The sequence below is a fragment of the Bombina bombina genome, chromosome 4 (assembly GCF_027579735.1).
Source record: "Bombina bombina isolate aBomBom1 chromosome 4, aBomBom1.pri, whole genome shotgun sequence".
Lineage (NCBI taxonomy): Eukaryota > Metazoa > Chordata > Amphibia > Anura > Bombinatoridae > Bombina > Bombina bombina.
This window is the reverse complement of record NC_069502.1, coordinates 318,143,545-318,170,748: the sequence shown is the minus strand read 5'-3', so window position 1 is coordinate 318,170,748 and position 27,204 is coordinate 318,143,545. Positions and strand designations below refer to the sequence as shown.

Here is a 27,204-nt window from a genome sequence, read left to right as displayed (position 1 = left end):
AAGAATTGCCAGTGACCCAAATTTAATAATTAAATTGCTTAATTTCTAATTGATTAGAATGCATTTTAAAAAACAGTCAAAAAATCCCCCATGCTTCATACAAAGTTCTTTTGGCAAAGATTGTATAATGAACTGGAATGCAAGCCCAGTTGGTCTGCGGCAGGGACCCCAGTGGACTGAGCTGAAAGAGGGAAAAAACGAGGCTTGAAACGGAGAACATCGAAGAGAAGAGTGCCAATGAGTGTTTCTTGCCAGCTCAGCTAGGGGTAGCAATTCAGACCAGTTGGTATGGCGAGCGTTGACAAAGGCTCTAGGGAAGGCTTCAAGATCCTGGTTTGCTCTCTCAATTATTCCATTGGTCTGAGGATGATAGCCAGACGACAAGAAAACAGTGGTTCCAATCAACTTACAAAAGGCTCTCCAGAAGGAAGAGATGAACTGTGGACTTCTGTCCGAAACAATATTCACAGGAATGCCATGAAGTCACACCACATGCAAGAGAAAAAGGGACGACAATTCCTGAGCAGAAGGCAGTTTGGTTAAGGGTACGAAGTGAGCCAGTCTGGAAAAGCGGTCCACCACAACCCAGATAACTGTATGGTGTTCGGAAGAAGGAAGGTCCACAATAAAGTCCATTGTTATGTGTGTCCATGGTCGTTTAGGAATGGACAATGGTTAGAGCAAGCCAGGAGGCAAGAATCGGGGAGTCTTGTTGGCCGCACAAGTTGTGCAGGCTTTCACATAATCCTTAGTGTCAGACTTCATAGTAGGCCACCAAACATTTTGGGAAAGACGCTTGAAAGTCTTAGTCGAACCAGGATGTTCTGAGAGTTTGTTATCATTAACCTAGGCTAGCACAGGGATCTGTAGGTTCAGAGGTACAAAGAGGATATCAGAGGCCATGGGGGCACCAGGAGGTTTACTAGACTGAGCACGTTGCAATCTTTGCAGAAGGGTGGTATTGAGTTGAGCAACCACACAGTAGGGGTGGTATGATGTGTTTGATAGGAGCACAGTCCAAAGAATTCAGCAGCACTCACCACTATGTAGAAAATTCCATTTTTATTGGGATATTTCGAAATAGAAAAGACAACGTTTCGGACCTCTAGTCCTTAATCATGTCAATACATAAATGCAGGTAACACACCTTAATATAGGGATAGGGATTAATAACCACACCTACTTAATTAACAATTCACCTGTGCATACACACACATTTTTTCTTTGCAGTGTTACTTGTCCTTGAGAAGGATGCGCCATCTAGTGGTAAATATATAGTAATACATATTAAAAACAACTATCACATATTGTTGCAAAAATAACAACAATTACAGAGTATAAGATACAGAGACTAATCCTATTGAAATATTTACAAAAAAACAGATAAATCATATTCTTTATTCATACCAACAGGTGCCATGGTTTCTAATTTATTAATCCAGAATACTTCCTTCTGTTTTAAAAAAAGCTCCCTATTACCACCCCTTCTGGGTAAACTAATCTGGTCAATTATTTGAAACCTTAATTGACATACCCTGTGTTTTGCCTGAATAAAGTGTTCTGCTACTGGATTTTTTATTTTGCCATTTCTGATGTCTGATTTGTGTTCACATATCCTGTCACGGACCATCCTAGTGGTCTCCCCGATGTAACTCCGCCCACATGGGCATTTAATCATATAAATGGCAAAAGTGGTTCTACATGTAAATAATCCCCTGATGTTATATTTCTTGCCTGTACGTGGATGATAGAAAAATTTACCCTTCACCATATTATTGCAACTAGCACAGCCTAAACATGGGTAGCATCCCATATTTTTATCTGTAATATAGCTCTGTATTTTAGTTTTGGCAGTACCTATATCAGCCCTAATTAGCCTATCTCTAAGATTCTTACTTCTTTTATAGGCTGGCATGAATTCTGACTGAAACTCAATTACATGAGGGTTACATTGACTCAATATATGCCAGTGTCTCCTAAGAATAGAATTAATGTTACTGCTTAATGAGTTAAACTTTGTAACAAAGACAACTCGATTTTGTTTCATCTTAACTTTAGGTTTTGTTGTCTCCAGTAAGCTGTTACGTGACACTGTTGCCACTTCCTCAATTTCTTTGTTAACCAAATCACTTGGATACCCCCTCACCATAAATTTGTCACCCATTTGGTTCAATCTCTGTCTCACAAATTTGTCCTCTGACACAATTCTTCTCACTCTCAAGAGTTGACTGCGAGGTAAAGACCTTTTAAGGGATTCTGGGTGAAAGCTATCAAAGTGAAGCAGGCTGTTTTTATCAGTGGGCTTAGTGAACAGATCTGTTTCAAAACTATTGCCTGATTTATAAACTTTAGTGTCAAGAAATTCAATACTTTCCTCACTGTGCTTAAGTGTAAACTTAATATGTGTAGTTGCACTATTCAGCTGATTAACAAACTCCCAAAGGGATCCAATGTCGCCCAACCACACTCCAAATATATCATCTATGTAGCGCCACCAAGTGGCGCCACATAGAATGAAGAGATTGTTCTCAAAGACAAATCTCTCCTCAAAGATGTTCATAAATATATTTGCGTATGTTGGGGCGACATTGGATCCCATGGCCGTCCCCTGTCTCTGAATGTAAAATTCATCCTGAAACAGAAAGTAATTACACCTAAGCACAATTTCAAGAAGTTCCAGAACAAAATCAATTTGACAGCTATTGAACGTGCTATACTGTTGCAACACTTTTTTTACTGCTCCTATACCAGATGTATGTGTTATAGAAGTGTATAGGCTTGATACATCTAGAGTATATAAGATACTTTTCTCAGTTGCAATATTTAAATCGTTTAATTTAATCAGAAAATTACTGGTATCTTTAATGTAGGAGTTAGATAGTTCTACAAAAGGTCTTAAAATGTGATCAAGATAGATAGAGATGTTAGAACACACAGAATTCATGCTGGAAATAATAGGTCGCCCTGGGGGGGCCTGTAAGTTTTTATGGACCTTAGGTAAGGTATATAGTACTGGTGTTTGCGCATGTTCACGGGATAGGAACATAATTTCCTTTTTACCAATGATGCCATTTTTAAAGGCAAATAAAACCTTTTGATTAATTTCTTTTTCGATATTAAAAACTGGATTATATGGTAAACATTGGTAAACCTCGTTATCAGATAATTGGGACTTAATTTCTTTCACATAGTAATCTTTATCAAGAAGAACTGTTGCTCCGCCCTTATCTGCAGATTTCAAAATAACATTTTTATTCATTTGCAAAGATTTTAAAGCTTCTATAGACCTATTATCCAAATGGCCCTTATTCTGACCCTGAATGGCTGCATAATTATTAACCTTTGTCTTTTTCAATACCTTATGTTGTAAATTTTTCACATCGTCTAATACCAGTTTTGAAAAGATGTCAATGCTACTATCATAATTAGCTGGCATGTATTTACTTTTGACTTTAAGACCAAGATTTTTAAGATGCAGCTCACTAGAATTTATACCAGCATTATCGGATCTATCACCATAGCCATCATTGGAAAACATAGATTTTAATTTTAATGTCCTAAAAAATTTAAACAAATCTTTCTCTATCTCAAAAAAATCACATTTGGAAAAAGGGCAAAAAGAAAGTCCACGTTGTAATAATGAAGATTCAGTCTCTGTAATCTGTACCTTTGATAAGTTTAAAACTAGTGATTCACCCTTACTCTCCGTCTGTTCCGATTGCTCCTTCGGGGTGCCATGCCTGTGTCTCCGACCCCCACGTCTGATCCTGCGTCTGTCTCCGAGTCCCCCGATAGGGACCCCAAATCCTGGCTTGTATTCGGTGTTCCGCCATGTCGGCGTCTGTTGTATCTCCGTCTCCGATAACCGGAAGTGCCTCTGACGTCATTTCCGGTCCGTTCCGATCTCCAACGATACACTGTCCCCAGTGAATAATCTTCCTCATCGCGAAGGAACTTGGTACGTTTCCGTGCTTCCAGCACAGAGCGGAGTTCCGCCACAGCTTTATTAGTTGTTTCCATCAATTTGTTTAGATCGTCCATCTTTAAACTTGCCTTTAATTCTGATTCAAGTTTTGATAATTCAGACTGTTGTATATCAATTTCTTTTTGTAAACAGTCCACTGTTAAGACCATCAAATCAAACGAACATTTGTTCAAGATGTATTCAAATTTCTCACAATATTCAGCATTATTGAGCATAAGGGTTGGTCTCACATTCATCCTTAGGCCACGGGGAATGCGCCCCACTCTGTGGTATTCGGCCAGTGTAGTAGAATGTAATTCCCAGGCAAGTTTTTTCCGGGACACTTTGTCAAACTGTTTGGAGGAAGCTTCCACAGGCAGAGTTTTTAGAAAGTCCCTGGAACCACGGGCAAGGGTGGTAATCCGTGCAGCCTCCATCTCAGTGTAGGCAAACATCTTCGAATGTATATCTCCATGATTCGTGACTGAATCAATCACTGTATCCATAGTATCAAGTGCAAATTACCAGTGTGGCAACAATATAACACAGTCCAATAGTGGTACAGCACTAAGATAACAAGGTGGTGCAGGCTGTAAGGGTACCACACAAAACCCTTAAAATAATAGCACAGTCCAAAGAATTCAGCAGCACTCACCACTATGTAGAAAATTCCATTTTTATTGGGATATTTCGAAATAGAAAGGACAACGTTTCGGACCTCTAGTCCTTAATCATGTCAATACATAAATGCAGGTAACACACCTTAATATAGGGATAGGGATTAATAACCACACCTACTTAATTAACAATTCACCTGTGCATACACACACATTTTTTCTTTGCAGTGTTACTTGTCCTTGAGAAGGATGCGCCATCTAGTGGTAAATATATAGTAATACATATTAAAAACAACTATCACATATTGTTGCAAAAATAACAACAATTACAGAGTATAAGATACAGAGACTAATCCTATTGAAATATTTACAAAAAAACAGATAAATCATATTCTTTATTCATACCAACAGGTGCCATGGTTTCTAATTTATTAATCCAGAATACTTCCTTCTGTTTTAAAAAAAGCTCCCTATTACCACCCCTTCTGGGTAAACTAATCTGGTCAATTATTTGAAACCTTAATTGACATACCCTGTGTTTTACATGTAGAACCACTTTTGCCATTTATATGATTAAATGCTCATGTGGGCGGAGTTACATCGGGGAGACCACTAGGATGGTCCGTGACAGGATATGTGAACACAAATCAGACATCAGAAATGGCAAAATAAAAAATCCAGTAGCAGAACACTTTATTCAGGCAAAACACAGGGTATGTCAATTAAGGTTTCAAATAATTGACCAGATTAGTTTACCCAGAAGGGGTGGTAATAGGGAGCTTTTTTTAAAACAGAAGGAAGTATTCTGGATTAATAAATTAGAAACCATGGCACCTGTTGGTATGAATAAAGAATATGATTTATCTGTTTTTTTGTAAATATTTCAATAGGATTAGTCTCTGTATCTTATACTCTGTAATTGTTGTTATTTTTGCAACAATATGTGATAGTTGTTTTTAATATGTATTACTATATATTTACCACTAGATGGCGCATCCTTCTCAAGGACAAGTAACACTGCAAAGAAAAAATGTGTGTGTATGCACAGGTGAATTGTTAATTAAGTAGGTGTGGTTATTAATCCCTATCCCTATATTAAGGTGTGTTACCTGCATTTATGTATTGACATGATTAAGGACTAGAGGTCCGAAACGTTGTCTTTTCTATTTCGAAATATCCCAATAAAAATGGAATTTTCTACATAGTGGTGAGTGCTGCTGAATTCTTTGGACTGTGCTATTATTTTAAGGGTTTTGTGTGGTACCCTTACAGCCTGCACCACCTTGTTATCTTAGTGCTGTACCACTATTGGACTGTGTTATATTGTTGCCACACTGGTAATTTGCACTTGATACTATGGATACAGTGATTGATTCAGTCACGAATCATGGAGATATACATTCGAAGATGTTTGCCTACACTGAGATGGAGGCTGCACGGATTACCACCCTTGCCCGTGGTTCCAGGGACTTTCTAAAAACTCTGCCTGTGGAAGCTTCCTCCAAACAGTTTGACAAAGTGTCCCGGAAAAAACTTGCCTGGGAATTACATTCTACTACACTGGCCGAATACCACAGAGTGGGGCGCATTCCCCGTGGCCTAAGGATGAATGTGAGACCAACCCTTATGCTCAATAATGCTGAATATTGTGAGAAATTTGAATACATCTTGAACAAATGTTCGTTTGATTTGATGGTCTTAACAGTGGACTGTTTACAAAAAGAAATTGATATACAACAGTCTGAATTATCAAAACTTGAATCAGAATTAAAGGCAAGTTTAAAGATGGACGATCTAAACAAATTGATGGAAACAACTAATAAAGCTGTGGCGGAACTCCGCTCTGTGCTGGAAGCACGGAAACGTACCAAGTTCCTTCGCGATGAGGAAGATTATTCACTGGGGACAGTGTATCGTTGGAGATCGGAACGGACCGGAAATGACGTCAGAGGCACTTCCGGTTATCGGAGACGGAGATACAACAGACGCCGACATGGCGGAACACCGAATACAAGCCAGGATTTGGGGTCCCTATCGGGGGACTCGGAGACAGACGCAGGATCAGACGTGGGGGTCGGAGACACAGGCATGGCACCCCGAAGGAGCAATCGGAACAGACGGAGAGTAAGGGTGAATCACTAGTTTTAAACTTATCAAAGGTACAGATTACAGAGACTGAATCTTCATTATTACAACGTGGACTTTCTTTTTGCCCTTTTTCCAAATGTGATTTTTTTGAGATAGAGAAAGATTTGTTTAAATTTTTTAGGACATTAAAATTAAAATCTATGTTTTCCAATGATGGCTATGGTGATAGATCCGATAATGCTGGTATAAATTCTAGTGAGCTGCATCTTAAAAATCTTGGTCTTAAAGTCAAAAGTAAATACATGCCAGCTAATTATGATAGTAGCATTGACATCTTTTCAAAACTGGTATTAGACGATGTGAAAAATTTACAACATAAGGTATTGAAAAAGACAAAGGTTAATAATTATGCAGCCATTCAGGGTCAGAATAAGGGCCATTTGGATAATAGGTCTATAGAAGCTTTAAAATCTTTGCAAATGAATAAAAATGTTATTTTGAAATCTGCAGATAAGGGCGGAGCAACAGTTCTTCTTGATAAAGATTACTATGTGAAAGAAATTAAGTCCCAATTATCTGATAACGAGGTTTACCAATGTTTACCATATAATCCAGTTTTTAATATCGAAAAAGAAATTAATCAAAAGGTTTTATTTGCCTTTAAAAATGGCATCATTGGTAAAAAGGAAATTATGTTCCTATCCCGTGAACATGCGCAAACACCAGTACTATATACCTTACCTAAGGTCCATAAAAACTTACAGGCCCCCCCAGGGCGACCTATTATTTCCAGCATGAATTCTGTGTGTTCTAACATCTCTATCTATCTTGATCACATTTTAAGACCTTTTGTAGAACTATCTAACTCCTACATTAAAGATACCAGTAATTTTCTGATTAAATTAAACGATTTAAATATTGCAACTGAGAAAAGTATCTTATATACTCTAGATGTATCAAGCCTATACACTTCTATAACACATACATCTGGTATAGGAGCAGTAAAAAAAGTGTTGCAACAGTATAGCACGTTCAATAGCTGTCAAATTGATTTTGTTCTGGAACTTCTTGAAATTGTGCTTAGGTGTAATTACTTTCTGTTTCAGGATGAATTTTACATTCAGAGACAGGGGACGGCCATGGGATCCAATGTCGCCCCAACATACGCAAATATATTTATGAACATCTTTGAGGAGAGATTTGTCTTTGAGAACAATCTCTTCATTCTATGTGGCGCCACTTGGTGGCGCTACATAGATGATATATTTGGAGTGTGGTTGGGCGACATTGGATCCCTTTGGGAGTTTGTTAATCAGCTGAATAGTGCAACTACACATATTAAGTTTACACTTAAGCACAGTGAGGAAAGTATTGAATTTCTTGACACTAAAGTTTATAAATCAGGCAATAGTTTTGAAACAGATCTGTTCACTAAGCCCACTGATAAAAACAGCCTGCTTCACTTTGATAGCTTTCACCCAGAATCCCTTAAAAGGTCTTTACCTCGCAGTCAACTCTTGAGAGTGAGAAGAATTGTGTCAGAGGACAAATTTGTGAGACAGAGATTGAACCAAATGGGTGACAAATTTATGGTGAGGGGGTATCCAAGTGATTTGGTTAACAAAGAAATTGAGGAAGTGGCAACAGTGTCACGTAACAGCTTACTGGAGACAACAAAACCTAAAGTTAAGATGAAACAAAATCGAGTTGTCTTTGTTACAAAGTTTAACTCATTAAGCAGTAACATTAATTCTATTCTTAGGAGACACTGGCATATATTGAGTCAATGTAACCCTCATGTAATTGAGTTTCAGTCAGAATTCATGCCAGCCTATAAAAGAAGTAAGAATCTTAGAGATAGGCTAATTAGGGCTGATATAGGTACTGCCAAAACTAAAATACAGAGCTATATTACAGATAAAAATATGGGATGCTACCCATGTTTAGGCTGTGCTAGTTGCAATAATATGGTGAAGGGTAAATTTTTCTATCATCCACGTACAGGCAAGAAATATAACATCAGGGGATTATTTACATGTAGAACCACTTTTGCCATTTATATGATTAAATGCCCATGTGGGCGGAGTTACATCGGGGAGACCACTAGGATGGTCCGTGACAGGATATGTGAACACAAATCAGACATCAGAAATGGCAAAATAAAAAATCCAGTAGCAGAACACTTTATTCAGGCAAAACACAGGGTATGTCAATTAAGGTTTCAAATAATTGACCAGATTAGTTTACCCAGAAGGGGTGGTAATAGGGAGCTTTTTTTAAAACAGAAGGAAGTATTCTGGATTAATAAATTAGAAACCATGGCACCTGTTGGTATGAATAAAGAATATGATTTATCTGTTTTTTTGTAAATATTTCAATAGGATTAGTCTCTGTATCTTATACTCTGTAATTGTTGTTATTTTTGCAACAATATGTGATAGTTGTTTTTAATATGTATTACTATATATTTACCACTAGATGGCGCATCCTTCTCAAGGACAAGTAACACTGCAAAGAAAAAATGTGTGTGTATGCACAGGTGAATTGTTAATTAAGTAGGTGTGGTTATTAATCCCTATCCCTATATTAAGGTGTGTTACCTGCATTTATGTATTGACATGATTAAGGACTAGAGGTCCGAAACGTTGTCTTTTCTATTTCGAAATATCCCAATAAAAATGGAATTTTCTACATAGTGGTGAGTGCTGCTGAATTCTTTGGACTGTGCTATTATTTTAAGGGTTTTGTGTGGTACCCTTACAGCCTGCACCACCTTGTTATCTTAGTGCTGTACCACTATTGGACTGTGTTTGATAGGAGCATCTGAGGAATCACTTGAGTGAGGGATTTAATGGGAAAGGGCATCCACCTTCTTGTTCTTGGTCCCAGGAAGATAAGAGACCAAAAAGTTAAAACAGGAAAAGAACAAGGCCCATCTGGCCTGTCGAGGATTGAGTTGATGAGCAGTCTCTAGGTAAGTCAGATTCTTGTGGTCGGTGAGAATCTGAATAGGATTGGCGGTGCCCTCTAACCAGTGATGCCATTCAGTCAAGGCCATCTTAATAGCTAAGAGTTCACGATTATCCACATTGTAGTTCCTCTCAGCAGGAGTAAAGCATTTAGAGAAAAAGGCTACAGGGTGTGACTGGGAAGTCAAAGGGTCCCTCTGGGTAAGAACTGCTCCAGCCCCTATCTTGGAGGCATCAACCTCTATAGTGAACTGTAGGTCAGGATCAGGATGGAGGAGCACAGGAGCTGAACAAAAAGCCTTTTTCAGACAAGAGAAGGTGTTTATGGCCTCAGGAGGCCAATGTTTACAGTCTTTGATCCGTTTTGTCAATTCAGTGAGAGGAGCTATTGTTTGAGAAAAGTTCTTTATAAACTTGCGGTAATAATTGAAGAAACCCAAGAACCTCTGCAATTCCTTTAAAGAGGTAGGTTGAGGTCATTCTAGTAGTGAGTTTAGCAGGATCCATGCAAAACCCTCCTTTGAGATGACATATCCAAGGAATTGGATCTGAACTTGATCAAACTCACACTTTTCTAGCTTGGCTACCAAAGAATTCTCTCTGAGACGAAGAAGCACCTGTCTCACGTGCCTATGATGCTCCTCTAAAGTGGAAGAGAAAACAAGGATATCATCCAGATAAACGATGACAGTGCGGTTGAGGAAGTCACAGAAGACATCGTTGACAAATGCCTGGAAGACTTCAGGGACGTTACACAGCCCAAAGGGCATTACAAGGTATTCTTAATGTCCAGATCTTGTGTTAAAGGCGGTCTTCCATTTGTGGCCTGGAAAGATGCGAATCAAATTGTATGCCCCACTTAAGTCCAGTTTGGTGAAGAAGCGAGCATCCTGGAGTGAGTCATACAGTTCGGTGATCAATGGTATGGGATAGCAATTCTTGATGGTTATGTTGTTTAAGGCCCTGTAGTCAATGCAGGGTCGGAGCCCACCATTCTTCTTACTGACAAAGAAGAAGCCAGCCACAGCAGGAGAGGAGGAAGGGCGAATGAACCCTTTAACTAGGTTCTCTTGGATGTACTCCTCCATGGATTTGGTTTCATCATTGGAAAGTGGATACGTCCTCCCTTTAGGAAGTGGGGCTCCAGGAAAGAGGCCGATCTTGCAGTCATAAGGACGGTGGGGTGGCAGCACGTCGGCTGCTTTTTTCTCAAACACATCCACAAAGTCTGTGTATACTGAAGGAAGGTTTGAAGGAGTCTGTATACTAGCTATGGGAATATGGGGCAGAGGAATGACTTTAGCAAAGCAGGAGTGGAAACAGGAGGTACCCCAGGAGGCCATTTGTCCCTCAGCCCAATCGAACTGTGGATTGTGTACCCGAAGCCAAGGAAGACCAAGGATGACAGGCTGTGCTGGGGAATGAATGACCTCAAACTGCAGCTGTTCAGTGTGGAGGACTCCCACAGTCAGGGTCAGGGGTGTTGACTCAAAATGGATCACGCCCAAAAGGGGGGTGCCATCCAGGGTAGTTATTTTGAGACAATGTCTTTTCTGCAGAAGAGGCAAACCAGCTTGAATCATAAAATGGTGATCCAGGAAGTTTCCAGCTGCCCCTGAATCAATGAAGGTGTAAGGGTTACTGTGCCTTTAATTCATTCTTTCTACTGATTGGGTAATTCCCCTTTAAATAGTTAGAACAACTAAGCATCATTGCTTAGTTATTCTGATCCGTTCCTATGAACACCTGAGTACCAAGCCTCATTCTCATACCTGCAAGGTGAAACTCTCATCGCTGCTCGAGTAAGCTGTACCATTCTCAGCTCTCCTTTCCAGGACAGGATTCCTTCCAGTCATCCTCCATCTATCAGGAATAAGTATTCTGACCTGGCAAGCTTTAACTAACTTTATCTTTCTACAGCAAGTATTTACCCGTTTTTCGTTATTACTAATCTTTCCTGCAATTGAACTACAGCTCCCAGAATTCCACCGGACTGAAACCGGAACTTCCGGTTAACGCTAATCAGCATCTCAGCTCAGCACAATACCGCATTGCTGACAGGCGAAAGGGAGAACTCTCTATGGGATAAGGTAGTAAATGTGACTAATCTCTGAAGTGCCATACTTAACTGGGAAATAACATTCATTAACTTATTTGCTATTCGTAGTATTGATAAATCTTGTCTCAGCCTTCTAATTATAACATATTGTGATTATCGAAGAATCCTCTGCATATATTGATCTTCTTAGTAGTTTATCAATACTGAATTTCCTCTTGCCTCTCATTCTCTGATGATAAGTCCTTTTTTCTACTACATAATATTTGTGCTGCATATTCTAATTTAACTCTTTATTAAACCACATTAAGTTTGGTTTTTTATTCACAAACATTCTAGATAAATTCACTGCTGGATCAGATTGCCTTACAGTTATTGGGTATTCATTACCAGCAGTGAGACATACATATTATAAAGTTATAAAGTCATCCTTAACTTGTTATCTTTACTGGTTACCTTACATAACATTATAAACAATATCTGTAATTGTGTTCCTTTATTGGATAAACCTTACATAATAACTAAGCCTAAAAAATGGAATTGGAACCAACAGATATTCCACAAATTGTGTATAACTTGTCTCAGAAAGTTGATCAACTTGCACAAGCAGTTCATGATGTGCAACTTGAGAATCAATCACTAAGGGCTATTATAAGAGATTCATTAAGCCTTAGATCTACACATCAGGAGCATAACCCAGAACCTCAAGTTATGTTACCTGAACCTTTTTCTGGTAACCGTAAATTCTATAGACAGTTCAAAAATTCCTGTCAACTTTTGTTTCAACTAAAACCCAGAACATACCCAACTGAGAGGGTCAAGGTTCTGAGTATCATTTATGAAAGGTGAACCCCGCTCATGGGCGGATAACCTGTGTGAGACAGAAGATCCGCTACTGGGTTCACTGGAGGAATTCTTTGATGCACTTGATAACCTATATCAGGACAAAGATGTGCAATTAACTGCAGAATCCTCTATGAGGAATCTTAAACAGGGTAAAAGGCCAGTCGAGGACTATGTCGCTGACTTTAAGCTATACGCATCTGACTCCCAATGGAGCCAAGTTGCACTTCGCAACCAATTCAGACTGGGTCTTGCTGATAGTCTCAAGGATGAGCTTGCCAGAGTCGAATTGCCTAAGACTCTTGAAGCATTAATGAGAACGGCCACACTGTTGGATCGCAGACTACGTGAAAGACGCGCTGAACGATTTAATTCTGATGTTCGTCCAAAAGTGTTTCCGGGACAAAGCTCACGAGATATACCTACTACCTCAAAAGCGGCTGAACAACCTATGGAGATAGGTATAGCCCGAGGTCCGCTCACACCTGAAGAAAGACTTAGACGTAGGATAAAATCCTTATGCATGTACTGTGCAAACCCTCAACATACCGTCCATGACTGCCCTGTCCTTCAAAAGAACAAACGCAGAAAGTCTGTTTCTACTTGTTCTACAATACTGAATGTACTTAACTCAGCCTATTTCACTCTGTCCCTCTCTCTACAGTGGGATCAAAGACATCTGACGATTGATGGGATTATAGATTCAGGAGCCTACGGCAACTTTATAGATTTACAAATTGTTAAATCCAATAAAATCCCCCTTATTCGCAAAACAAAACCTATCTTTGTCCGTGTGATTGATGGTTCACCCATAACTACAGGCCCTGTTACACATCAAACTATTCCTATTCACATGTCCTCATTAGGTCATAGCGAATTCATTTCATTCGATGTCTTACCCTCTCCTAACTATCCTGTAGTATTAGGTATTAATTGGTTACAAAAACATAATCCAGTTATACAATGGTCACCTGCACATATTAAGTTTAACTCACATTTCTGTAGTAATCATTGTTTCAGAAGCTGAAAACCTACCACCCCACAGACAGTATGACTATCCCATCGATCTACAGCCTGGAGCATCCATCACATTTGGTCACCTTTATCCTCTTAGTCAGCCGGAACTTGAACATCTTAAGGCTTACCTTGAAGAAAACCTCAGGAAGGGGTTTATCAGACCATCTACTTCACCAGCAGGAGCTGGCATTTTCTTTGTGCATAATAAAGATTCTACTATCAGACCCATTATCGACTATCGACAATTAAACAAGGTAACAATCAAAAATCGTTATCCCCTACCGCTCATACCAGAGCTCATTGAGCGCCTGTCAGAAGCCACCATATACACCAAATTGGATTTAAGAGGAGCCTACAACCTCATCAGGATTAAAGAAGGGCATGAGTGGCTAACGGCATTCAGGACCCGATACGGCTTATATGAATACCTCGTTATGCCATTCGGGTTATGTAATGCCCCTGCCACTTTTCAGCACTTTATTAATGACATCTTTCACGATCTTCTGGATACTAGTGTTGTTATATATTTGGATGACATTTTAATCTATTCAAAAAATTATACTGACCACGTAGAACATGTGACAGAAGTACTCCAACGTTTAAGATTACATAAACTATATGGGAAACCTGAAAAATGTCTTTTCCATACCGACAAAGTAACTTTTCTGGGATACAATTTATCCCCAACTGGCATAGAAATGCAACAAGAAAAGGTCGAGGCTGTCTCCACTTGGGAAATACCTAAGACAAGGAAGGACCTACAGAGGTTCTTAGGGTTCTCAAACTATTACAGAAAATTTATTAGAGATTTCTCTAAAGTTGCAAAACCTCTGACAAAATTGACCAGTATATCTATTCCATTTCAATGGACTCCAGAAGCTGAAGTAGCATTTAAAACTTTGAAAAATCTTTTTACTACTGCTCCCATTCTGACATTTCCAAATCCTTCGTTCTATTATATCTTAGAAGTCGATTCCTCAGACTTCCCAATTGGGGCTGTGTTATCTCAACAAATGGATCTAAATAGTCCAATTCACCCCATCTCTTATTATTCCAAAGTTATGACTCCAGCAGAGAGGAATTATCCTATTGGAGACAAAGAACTTCTCGCTATAAAACAGGCTCTTGAATACTGGAGACATCTACTGGAAGGTACAAAACATCCTATCAAAATTTATACCGACCATAAAAATCTCCAATATTTACAATCAAACAAAACTTTATCTGCAAGACAAGTTCGTTGGAGCCTCTACTTTTCTAGGTTTTCTTTTAACATTATTTACAGACCAGCAAATAAGAACGGAAAAGCAGACGCTCTTTCAAGGTTACCTCAAAAACCTGATCCCCAAGACCATCCTACTGAGATCATACCCAAACATCATTTCATTGGTTTCACTGACACCTTTATATCAAATCTAAAAAGGCATACCAGTCAAGAAACCGATCAAGATCATTCTACTTATCTAAACAAATCTGGAATTTATTATCACAAAGGTAGGATCTATGTACCTTTTTCACTGAGACTAACACTTTTACAAAACCACCACGATACTCCCCTCTCTGGACATCCAGGAATCCAACGCACTCTTGAGTTACTTAAGAGGTCTTTTTGGTGGCCAAAGATGAGAGAGAGTGTTCAACAACACATTCAAACTTGCATCATATGCAACACGTCCAAACCAGAGAGAAAACCTCCCTATGGATTACTCATGTCACTTCCTATACCCACCAAACCATGGCAACATCTTTCAATGGACTTCATCGTTGATTTACCTCCATCAAAAAATCAAACTACAATTTTTGTGGTAGTTGACATTTTCACGAAAATGGCCCATTTCCTACCTTATCACAAATTGCCAACCTCGGCTGAAACATCACAACTGTTCTTAGACAACATCGTAAAATTACACGGAATTCCTTCTATCCTCACAACAGATAGAGGTACTCAGTTTACCTCTAGGTTCTGGTCGAAATTATGTGATCTCACTCAAATAGATCATAGATTCTCTACATCATTCCATCCACAAACCAATGGTCAGGCAGAACGTGTAAATCAGTGGTTGGAACAATACATAAGATGTTTCTGTTCTTTCCATCAAAACAATTGGATTGACTTCATATCCACTGCTGAGTTCGCATATAATAATTCTGTAAATTCCTCAACAAAACTTACACCTTTTTATGCTAATTATGGATACCATCCGTCCTTTCTTCTGGATTCAAATGACGATTTAAATTTTCCTTTGGTGGATAAGTTACACAATTCACTCGTTGATAATTTCAACTTCATTCGTCAAAATATTGAGAACTCACAAGCTACACAAAAGAAGTTTTATGATTTGCGCAGAAGATCCCCACCAAATTATTCTATTGGGGAAAAGGTTTGGTTGTCCACAAAAAAACTTAAAGCTACAGCTACCCAGTAAAAAACTGGTAAGTCTTTTCATCGGACCCTATCGCATTAAAGGAATAGTAAATCAAAACGCTGTCACTCTTGAACTTCCTGATACCCTCCGTATTCACCCAACAATACATGTGTCACTTTTGAAGCCTTATAAGGATCAAAGAGTATCCAACATTCTACAACCTCCTCCTCCGATTCTCCTCGATCCGGATGAGTTCGAAGTTCAGTCCATTCTGTACTCCAGGTTGCGCCAGGGTGCCCTACAGTATCTTATTCACTGGAAGAATTTCTCTTCCGATGAGGATTCTTGGGAACCTGTGTCCAGTGTCAATGCTCCCAGGTTAATTACTTCATTTCATCGCCGTCACCCCGACAGACCTCGTCCTACCGCTGTGGAACAGCGTCCTTGAGCGGGGGGTCCTGTAAGGGTTACTGTGCCTTTAATTCGTTCTTTCTGCTGATTGGGTAATTCCCCTTTAAATAGTTAGACCAACTAAGCATCATTGCTTAGTTATTCTGATCCGTTCCTATGAACACCTGAGTACCAAGCCTCATTCTCATACCTGCAAGGTGAAACTCTCATCGCTGCTCGAGTAAGCTGTACCATTCTCAGCTCTCCTTTCCAGGACAGGATTCCTTCCAGTCATCCTCCATCTATCAGGAATAAGTATTCTGACCTGGCAAGCTTTAACTAACTTTATCTTTCTACAGCAAGTATTTACCCGTTTTTCGTTATTACTAATCTTTCCTGCAATTGAACTACAGCTCCCAGAATTCCACCGGACTGAAACCGGAACTTCCGGTTAACGCTAATCAGCATCTCAGCTCAGCACAATACCGCATTGCTGACAGGCGAAAGGGAGAACTCTCTATGGGATAAGGTAGTAAATGTGACTAATCTCTGAAGTGCCATACTTAACTGGGAAATAACATTCATTAACTTATTTGCTATTCGTAGTATTGATAAATCTTGTCTCAGCCTTCTAATTATAACATATTGTGATTATCGAAGAATCCTCTGCATATATTGATCTTCTTAGTAGTTTATCAATACTGAATTTCCTCTTGCCTCTCATTCTCTGATGATAAGTCCTTTTTCTACTACATAATAATTGTGCTGCATATTCTAATTTAACTCTTTATTAAACCACATTAAGTTTGGTTTTTTATTCACAAACATTCTAGATAAATTCACTGCTGGATCAGATTGCCTTACAGTTATTGGGTATTCATTACCAGCAGTGAGACATACATATTATAAAGTCATCCTTAACTTGTTATCTTTACTGGTTACCTTACATAACATTATAAACAATATCTGTAATTGTGTTCCTTTATTGGATAAACCTTACAGAAGGTGTGGACAGTATTCTGAAGGAAGGTAAGAGTAACAGGTAACAGAATCCGAGAGGAGTGAGGGGATTTCGTTGAGACCATGCTTAGAGGTTTTCCCGGCTGAATGTCACAGTCCTTTAGTTGATGAGTGTTAGATCCACAATAAAAACATAGTCTCAGTCTCCTTCTTCTCTGTCTTTCAGACTCTGAAGGTTTGAAGGAGGAGAGATCCATGGGTTCCTCTAGCTGAAGGGATAGCGGATGCTGCAGAAACTGGGCGAATAGGAGGTCAGAAAGGAAGGACCCCCCCTAGTTCTGTGTCTCTCGGCTTGCCTTTCCGGAAAGCGAGAGTCCAGATTAATACAAATCACTATAAAATCATCCAAAGAAGAAGGAATATCACAATAAGTGAGTTCATCTTTGATGCGTTCATGGAGACCCCTCCTAAAGGCTGCCTTGAGAGCACTGCCATCCCAAGTGGTTTCAAGTGCAAAGGTGCGGAACTCAATTGCATATTGTGCCAGAGTTTTATTGCCTTGGCGGAGATCCAGGAGAGAATATTCCGCAGCAGAGGTACGGCCAGAAGTCCCAAACACAGAAACAGAAGTCCCAAACACAGAAGATAAAGCAGAAATTAACTCATCAGCATTGTGCAGGAGTGTAGCATTCTGTTCCAAAAGGGGAGAGACTCAGGCTAGAGCCTTGTCCTTTAGCAAGGAAATGATAAAGGTGACCCTTGACTGATGAGACTGGAAGGTGTGAGGATCATTGCAGAAGTGCAGCCTGCATTGGTTTAGAAATCCCCTGCAATCAGTAGTACCTTCATACTTGTCAGGAAAGGGTATCCGGGGTATACTTCCAGAAGCAGAGGAAGAAGTCACAGCACTAGGAGTAGGGGCTGGTGGTGAAGCAACATCCCTCGCTGCAACTAGTAAGGAAAGTTGAGCAGTAATAGCCTCTAGCTTGGAATCCATATTCTGCAACTGTGTGGTAAGGGTTCCTAACATCTGTCCCTGAAGATAAACAGCTTGTGCCACCTCATCTGGCTGTATGGCACAAGTATAATGTAAAACTCATGGGATACTCCTCTATCAGACCAAACTCGGTCAGTAGTCATGTTATCCTGGCGTTGAGCTGGAATGATAGTGAATAGCCCAGAGCAGAGAAAGTCAGTGAGATGAGGAAGGCGGCACTCACCACAGGCAGGGCAGTCCCCAGCGGCAACAGCAGGGTTTGGCAACAGTAAAGCAGTACAAGGGCACACCACTAGAATGGTCAGGCAGGGTTTGGCAACAGTAGAGCAGTTCAGCAGTTTAAGGGTTAAGACAGGTAAAGTAGTCAGACAGGCAGGTTCAGCAACAGTGATCAATCCAGCAGTGTAAGGGTTAAGGCAGGTAGAGTAGTCAGATAGGCAGGTTTAGCAACAGTGATCAATCCAGCAGTGTAATGGTTAAGGCAGGTAGAGTAGTCAGACAGGCAGGTTCAGCAACAGCAATTAGGCACAAGAAAGAACAATCTGTCACACCCAGGAGCACACAAAGTAACACCTATACTTGGGCAGTGACAGATCGTTCTACAAACATTTAAATAGGCGCAGATTCACGCAACTGAGGTCCGACTGGTATCCGGAGCATGCGGCGATGATGTCAGCCCTGCATGCATCCGGAGCCGACACTGCCCCTGAAAAAGAGCAGGGAAGGAGACGCCGCACCACTAGCAACAGCTAGAGAGGTTCGGCATGGCAGCAACTAAGCACATTTTGAGCTCTTCTGGGGAGACTGTTCTGAAGTTTTCTGAAGTAATATTCTGGTACATTATACCTGGATTCTTTTAGCACTTCCAATAGTTCTTCTTTAATTTAAGTTGTCTTTTATTTCTTTCTCTGTCCAGGTGATCCCATACTTCCTGTATAATATTCAAGTATGAACACTGTTGAGGCCAGTCCATGCCTATCAGTGTTTTATCAGCTATTTTTTTTCTGCAAATATGATTTCACTGCATTAGCAGTGTGTTTGGGATCATTAACATGCGGAAAAATAAAACCCTTCCCAATCAGGTGCTTTCCATAAGGAATACCATGATAAATTTAAACCTGCCTGTACTTTTCAGCATTCATGATCCCATCAATTCGTACAATATCTCCAACACCACTGGCAGAAGTGTACCCCCAAGCCAGGACAGACCCTCAACCATGTTTCACTGAAGACTGCAAGCACTCATTCTTCCATCTCTCTCCAATTCTTCTTCTCACATATTGCTGGACTTCTTCCAGTCTCTCAAAGAAGAAACTCTGAGAAACTTCTCATCAGATTTTGAAAGTTTTCTTGGCCTTCCAGTCCTTTTTTTGTCCTTAACCTCTCCTGATTCTTCAAATTTCTTTATAACAGCTTGAATTCCCCATTATGAGTATCCAGTTTGTTTGCTGATTTCCCTTTGGGAGTGGCCTTATATATATAAAACAGTGTAAATTTGCTGTCCCCTTAAAATAACTGAACACACAGCCATTAATGTCTAAACCATTGGCAACAAAACTGAGTACACCCCTAAGTGGAAATGTCCAAATTGGGCCCAATTTGTCACGCCACACTGCTCTAGCTGTTGCTGGGGACGCGGCGCCTGCTGTCTGCTCATTGCCTAGGGGGGAGTCGGCTCCTCTCTGCGTGCGGCGGTGATGTCATCTCTGCATGCTTCCCCATTCAGAAGCCGGTCAGGATATCCTGTGGCGCGAATCCGTAGTCTATGTAAGTAACTTCAGTCCTACCTATCACTGCCCAAGTATAGGTGTTACTTACTGTTCTCCTGGGTGTTATTGATTCTTATGCTGGACTGTTATATTGTTGCTGACCCTTTCTTGTCTGACCACTTTGCCTGTTTACCCTTTAACTGCAGGATTGATATACTGCTGCTGAACTCTGCTTGTCTGACCACTCTGCCTGTTAACCCCTATTGCTCTGGATTGCCTTACTGTTGCCAAACCCTGCCTGCCTTACCATCCTAGTGGTTTACCTCTGGACTGCCTTACTATTGCCAAACCATACCTGCCTGATCATCCTAGTGGTTTGCCTCTGGACTGTCTTGCTGTTGCCAGGTCCTGCCTATCTGACCTTTCTGGTGGTTTGCCCCTGAACTACCTTTTTCTGGTTTCCTGCCTGTTGCTGCAGAGGACTGTCCTGCCTGTGGTGAGTGCCACTTACCCCATCTTGCAAACCTTCTCTGCTCTGGGATATTCCCTATCATTCCGGCTCAACGCTGGGATAACAAGACTACTGGCCTAGTTCGGTCTGATAGAGGTGTATCCCACGAGCATTACACAATTAGCTATTTTCCCTCACTGGTGTCATGTGACTCGTTAGTGTTACATGGTGTTATTGCTCTCACACTCTCTCATATTGGTCACTGGAAGGTCAACATGGCACCTCATGGCAAAGAACTCTCTGAGGATCTGAAAAAAAAGAATTGCTGCTCTACATAAAGTTGGCCTAGGCTATAATAAGATTGCCAAGACCCTGAAACTGAGCTGCAGCATGGTGGGCAAGACCATTCAGCAGTTTCAAAGGACAGGTTCCACTCAGAACAGGCCTCACCATGGTCGACCAAAGAAGTTGAGTGCACGTGCCCATTATCATATCCAGAGGTTTTCTTTGGGAAATATACGTATGAGTGCTGAAGGTGTGGGGGGTCAGCCTGTCAGTGCTCAGACCATACGCCACACACTGCATCAAATTGGTCTGCATAGCTGTCATCCCAGAAGGAAGCCTCTTCTAAAGATCATGCACAAGAAAGCCCGCAAACAGTTTGCTGAATACAAGCAGAATAGAACCATGTCCTGTGGTCTGATGAGACCAAGATAAATTTGTCTGGTTCAGATGGTGTCAAATGTGTGTGGCAGCAACCAGGTGAGGAGTACAAAGACTAGTGTGTCTTGCCTACACTCAAGCATGGTGGTGGGTGTGTCATGGTCTGGGCCTGCATGAGTGCTGCTAGCACTGGGGAGCTACAGTTCATTGAGGAAACCATGAATGCCAACATGTACTGTCACATACTGAGGCAGAGCATGTTCCCCTCTCTTCGAATACTGGGCCACCGGGCAGTATTCCAAAATGATAACGACCCGAATCACACCGCCAAGAAGACCACTGCCTTGCTAAAGAAGCTGAGAGTAAAGGTGATGGACTGGCCAAGCATGTCTCCAGACCTAAACCCTATTGAGCATCTGTGGGGCATCCTCAAATGGAATGTGGGGGAGTGCAAGGTCTCTAACATCCACCAGCTACGTTATGTCATCATGGAGGAGTAGGAGAGGACTCCAGTGGCAACCTGCAAAGCTCTGGTGAACTCCATGCCCAAGAGGGTTAAGACAGTGCTGGAAAATAATGGTGGTCACACAAAATATTAACTCTTTGGGCCCAATTTGGACATTTCCACTAAGGGGTGTGCTCACTTTTGTTGCCAACGGTTTAGACATTAATGATTGTGTGTTGAGTTATTTTGAGGGGACAGCAATTTACACTTTTATACAGGCTATACACTCACTACTTTACATTGTAGCACAATGTCATTTATTTAGTGTTACAAATATGAACACAATGTGAGTCCAAGCACCAAAAGACTATATAAATCACTTTTTGTATCATAAAATCAGCCTGTGATCCAGGATATTTCCTATGGCTTAGTATAGCTCTAATGTGACAATATTGTGTTGCTGTGTTCAAAAACAACACTTGGTGATAATATCAATCTGCTGTGGTAAAACAAAACAAAAACCATTCGTGTGTTTAGTCGTGCAGATTCTTACCCGCTCCTTGCGGAAATGGTGAGTACCTCTCACCGCTGCTTGTGCCGTGTCTTGCGTCTCGTCTATGTGTGCCGGTCCACAGGAGTCGCCCCAAATCCGTCAGGCATCAGCTGCAAAGGGTCTCGCGCTCCCTCCTCGGTCACACCTGTGACGGTCAAATGCCGCTTCGGCTTTTAGACTTTGTTCTTTGAATGGTTGTTTAGACCACAGCATACAAAGGAAATCCTTTCTTTCTTTGTCACAGGGTTTGTCGATAATATCTTTGTTTTCTTTGTTTTCTTTACTTTCTTTGGTGCCTGTGCCTTCGTAGTACTTTGTCAGATATCTCGATCTTGCGATCAAAGAAGAGAGGAGCACCAGGCGAGATAGGTATAAATAAAACTTAGCTTTTATTTAGGTTACAGCTCATCTTTAAAACTCATAATTAACAACATTAACAACAGATAGCGTAGCACCCTCTATTGCTTACGCGATGACTACGGCTATCGCCGAAACGCGTAAGCAATAGAGGGTGCTACGCTATCTGTATATATATACTAGCCTAGGACCTTTTGTTATCTGTTGTCAAAATGTCAAGATCTACATTATTTGTTTGTACGCAGTGCGTGTACAGTATATAATAATGAAGTTTATATATGATTACAGTTTACATATAGTGCAGTTGGGGTAATTAAACAGAATTAAAAAAAAGTTCCAAAATGGAGTGTAAGAATATGCATTTTTTTTCTCAGAATGTTTTAGATTTTATCTGATTACCACATTAAACATAAATTAGTGAGAATTCTACTGTCTTGTGATGTAGCAATGAGTACAGGTTTAACCAATAGCATAAAGGCTAACATTTGTAAGGAAGTTGTTAGTGTATACTATTAAGAACAGAGGTCAGTAATAGACATGGGAAAGATGTTTTTCTCCTCTTTGAAAGCTTGACTGCTGAATTGACAAACTGTAGACATCCTCTAATCCCAACCAAAATGCAATGTTCATAGTGTATCTCATCCTCATGCTTATGCACATCTGCAGAACTTGACATTTATGCAGCTTTTTGGCAGACATTTCAAAACACTTTAATATTTCATTTTTAGACCTGGAGTTATCCGAGACGGACTCTTTTCTCTGGCAGCAGAAAAAACAAAAAGCGCTGTTGGACTAAGTGAAAAAAGCTCACTGACCAGAGAAAAGAAACATTTACTGATTTTGGTAAGTAACAGTAGAAAACTTTATTATACTGCACTTAGCAGAATATAATTATGTAGTTGATACTCTCAAATGTATTGCTTTCTAATTTAAAAAAATGAGTGAACAGAATTGGATAACTTCCATTCATTACAAATGTAGGTAAATGTGTTTTTTTTTATATAAATGTAACATATAAAATATGATGTATAGGAAAAGTATCACAAAAAATATATCATACTATATATTATGTATTTTAAAAATGTTGACTTTAATTACACATTCATTTCACAAATATTAACCTTATTGTATGGGCTTTCAGTGAATGGGACTGTATACTTACTAGCCACTTTATCAATAAACAATATTATTACAGATATCATTTTGTAGAAACTTTAATGCATAAATCAGTAAAAAAAAAAAAAAATACTTAATAAAGGATTGAAGAAGATTCAAAATAATATTTAAGAAAAAAATGTAAGTTTATTGAAGACATCACAATTCTTATGAGTCCCTGGAGCTTATAGAATTCCAAAAATCATTTTCCAAAACACATACTGAAGTTATTAAAATTAAATAGAGGGCCATGGGTAAAATAAAATATATTGCATGTTTTTAAAACTATATTACATACAGTAAAAGAAAGCACCAAATTAATTTCTACATTTAGGAATCACTTATTATGAAGCTAAGTATTGCAATACAAAAAAAATCACACCCTAATAAAGTCATATATACAATATTTACTTAAAGTATATAAAGAAATATGTTTGTATGTTTTCTATGTGTGTTATATATAAATATTTCCAGCTTCATTTTCTATTAAATCCCCCAAAATATCAGACCCTGGTTTCATAACTTGCTGTACTGATCTGTGCTATGTGTTCCTTACCCTGATATTGATTGGGATGGAATAGAGATAGATTTATATCAAAAGGTGATTGAAGGTATGTTGTAAGAATAATTATTGCAGCTGTGTGTAGGGAAATACTTAGCAACAACATAAAACTGTCTGGATCACATGCTATTTATTATGTACTGTACAGGACAAACGGAGACAGGAGAACTTGACATTTACATACAGGATGAGAGGAGAGTCCGTTTACTTACATAGATACCTTCTTGCAAATCCTTTATTTCTGCCAACTTCATAAATGTGACATCAACAGAGGAAAGGGTATGGATATTTAAAACTCTTTTATGTATGGAAATCAAGTTAGGAGGAATAATTTGTAAGGATTCTAATCATTTACATTTATAAAACAAAAAACATTAATTTAAAAAAAGAGGTTAGGAAAAACCAAGCAACAGATATGCGGTGTACAAAAATGAGAACATAAATTGTTGGAAGTAATTTGAGATGAAAGCACTGTGCAGTTATGTTACCGAATGTCATTGCCAGTCATAGCTAATGTAAAGTTACATTTGCATAAGAATTTAAGTCTGTATATTTGTATAAAAGGTTGGCAAAGACACAAAAAAATATGTGTCATAGAAGATGGGGTTGGCTCACTGAGATATGTTAAAAAGATCATTATTTCTCAGTTGTCATTTACATAATTTTACTGTAAACAGAGGTAAACTTACACAACATTAATGTCTGCCTATTTTTAAATAAGAGATACATCTGCATCTCTTTATCTCTATTAAAGGGACATGAACGTCAAAATAAAACTTTTATTCAGATAGAGCATCTCTTTTAAGACATTAAAATCCACTTCTGTTATCAAGTTAACTTGGTATCCGTTTAAAAAAAAGCATATTTACGTATCCTCAGCATCAATGCACTGCTGGGAGCTAGCTGTTGATAGGTGGTGCCTGACATACACCTCTTTAGCTGTGTGTTTAAACAATTTGCAGGGATCAAATACATAGTTATAAGCAAGCAATAGTGCAAAAACAAAAATGCTCTAACACAGCTACACTCCTATGTCCCTTTAAATCTTAGGCCGCCACTAAAAAAAAAAACATTGCGCAAACAACATGACATAATCACATTAGCAATTTACATTAAATACATACTTAAAATCTTTATTAAATAGGAATATTGCATATATATGTTTTTATATCTTTCATCTACCGAATGGCAAAGGGCTCAAATGCACTTATATATATGTCTATATGTGTGTACATATATATATATTTATGTGTTTATATGTTTATATATGTCTATATATGTGTACATAATATATTTATGTGTTTATATGTGTATATATGTCTATATATGTGTACATTATATACTTATGTGTTTATATGTGTATATATGTCTATATATGTGTACATAATATATTTATGTGTTTATATGTGTACATAATATATTTATGTGTTTATATGTTTATATATGTCTATATGTGTGTACATAATATATTTATGTGTTTATATGTGTATATATGTCTATATGTGTGTACATATATATATATATTTATGTGTTTATATGTTTATATATGTCTGTATGTGTGTACATAATATATTTATGTGTTTATATGTGTATATATGTCTATATGTGTGTACATATATATATATTTATGTGTTTATATGTTTATATATGTCTATATATGTGTACATAATATATTTATGTGTTTATATGTGTATATATGTCTGTCAATACATAAACATATCTATATACATACAAAGACATCTTTAGCAACGTATATGTATATATCTCTATGTTAAAGTACTTTGTAAAAGTAAAAAAGTAAAAAATAAATATATATTTTTTAAAAAGTTCAAATCCAGCTTAGCACCCAGGTGGGAAATGGCTTAGCAACCATAGGGTTAAAGTACAGTACTCTCTTCTTTAGGAATGTGGATTCTCTTCACAATCATGATTGTCATTATCGGGAGTTAAAGGGATATGAAACCCAATTTGTTTCTTTTATTATTGAGATAGAGCATGCAGTATTAAAGGGACAGTCAAGTCCAAAAAAAACCTTTGACCATGATTCAAATAGTGCATGTAATTTTTAACAACTTTCCAATTTACTTTTATCATTAAATTTGCTTTGTTCTCTTTTTATTCTTAGTTGAAAGCTAAACCTAGGAGGTTCATATGCTAATTTCTTAGACCTTGAAGGCCGCCTCAGCATTTGACAGTTTTTTACCACTAGAGGGCGTTAGTTCATGTGTTTCATATATATAACATTGAGCTCATGCATGTGAATTTACCTAGGAGTGAGCACTGATTGGCTAAAATGCAAGTCTGTTGCAAGAACTGAAATAAGGGCGCAGTCTGCAGAGGCTTAGATACAAGGTAATCACAGAGGTAAAACATGTATTTATATAACTGTGTTGGTTATGCAAAACTGGGGAATGGGTAATTAATGGATTATCTATCTTTTAAAACAACAAAAATTCTGATGTTAACTGTCTCTTTAAACAACTTTCCAATTTACTTCTCTTATCTAATTTACTTCGTTCTCTTGCTGTCCTTTATTAAAAAGAACACCTAGGTAGGCTCAGTAGCATCAAAGCACTACTGGGAGCCAGTGGCTAATTGGTGTCTGCACATATATGCCTCTTATCATTGCCTCACCTGATCAGTTCAGTTAGCTCCAAGCAGTGCATTGCTGTTTCTTCAACAAAGGATACCAAAATAACCAAGCAAATTTGATAATTTAAGTAAATTGGAAAGCTGTTAAATCTGTATGATCTATGTGAATCATGAAAAAAATGTTTAGGTTTGATGTCCCTTTAAGTATTTGCCATCAAATCATGTTTGTTTAAGACCTCAATCTTCTTACAGTTATAGAAATGTGTCAAAGAGAAACTCTGTTATGTACAGTGACAGTGAGGCTTGGAAATACAGTCTGTACAGTGAAATCTGCAACTATGAACTCTATTTAAAAACTTGTTACTTAGTGGTTTGACGATTTACAGTGTGAGAACTGTTAAAATCCAATTTTAGAAGATTAAATAAGTTGGCCATTTTCTTCTTATTAAT

General features: G+C 38.8%; 1 protein-coding gene across 2 annotated transcripts in view; it reads left to right on the top strand.

Moving 5' to 3' along the window:
• The window catches only part of P2RY14 (purinergic receptor P2Y14), a 229,308-nt gene that overhangs the window by 152,446 nt on the left and 49,658 nt on the right, over positions 1-27,204 (top strand). Inside the window, exons 2-3 of one of the 2 annotated variants that reach the window (XM_053710041.1) lie at positions 23,174-23,288; positions 24,311-24,441. The gene's annotated coding sequence lies outside the window, so the exon portion shown is untranslated. Of the gene's footprint in view, positions 1-22,853; positions 23,289-24,310; positions 24,442-27,204 lie in introns of those variants that run through there. The other variant, XM_053710040.1, reaches the window with a different exon arrangement.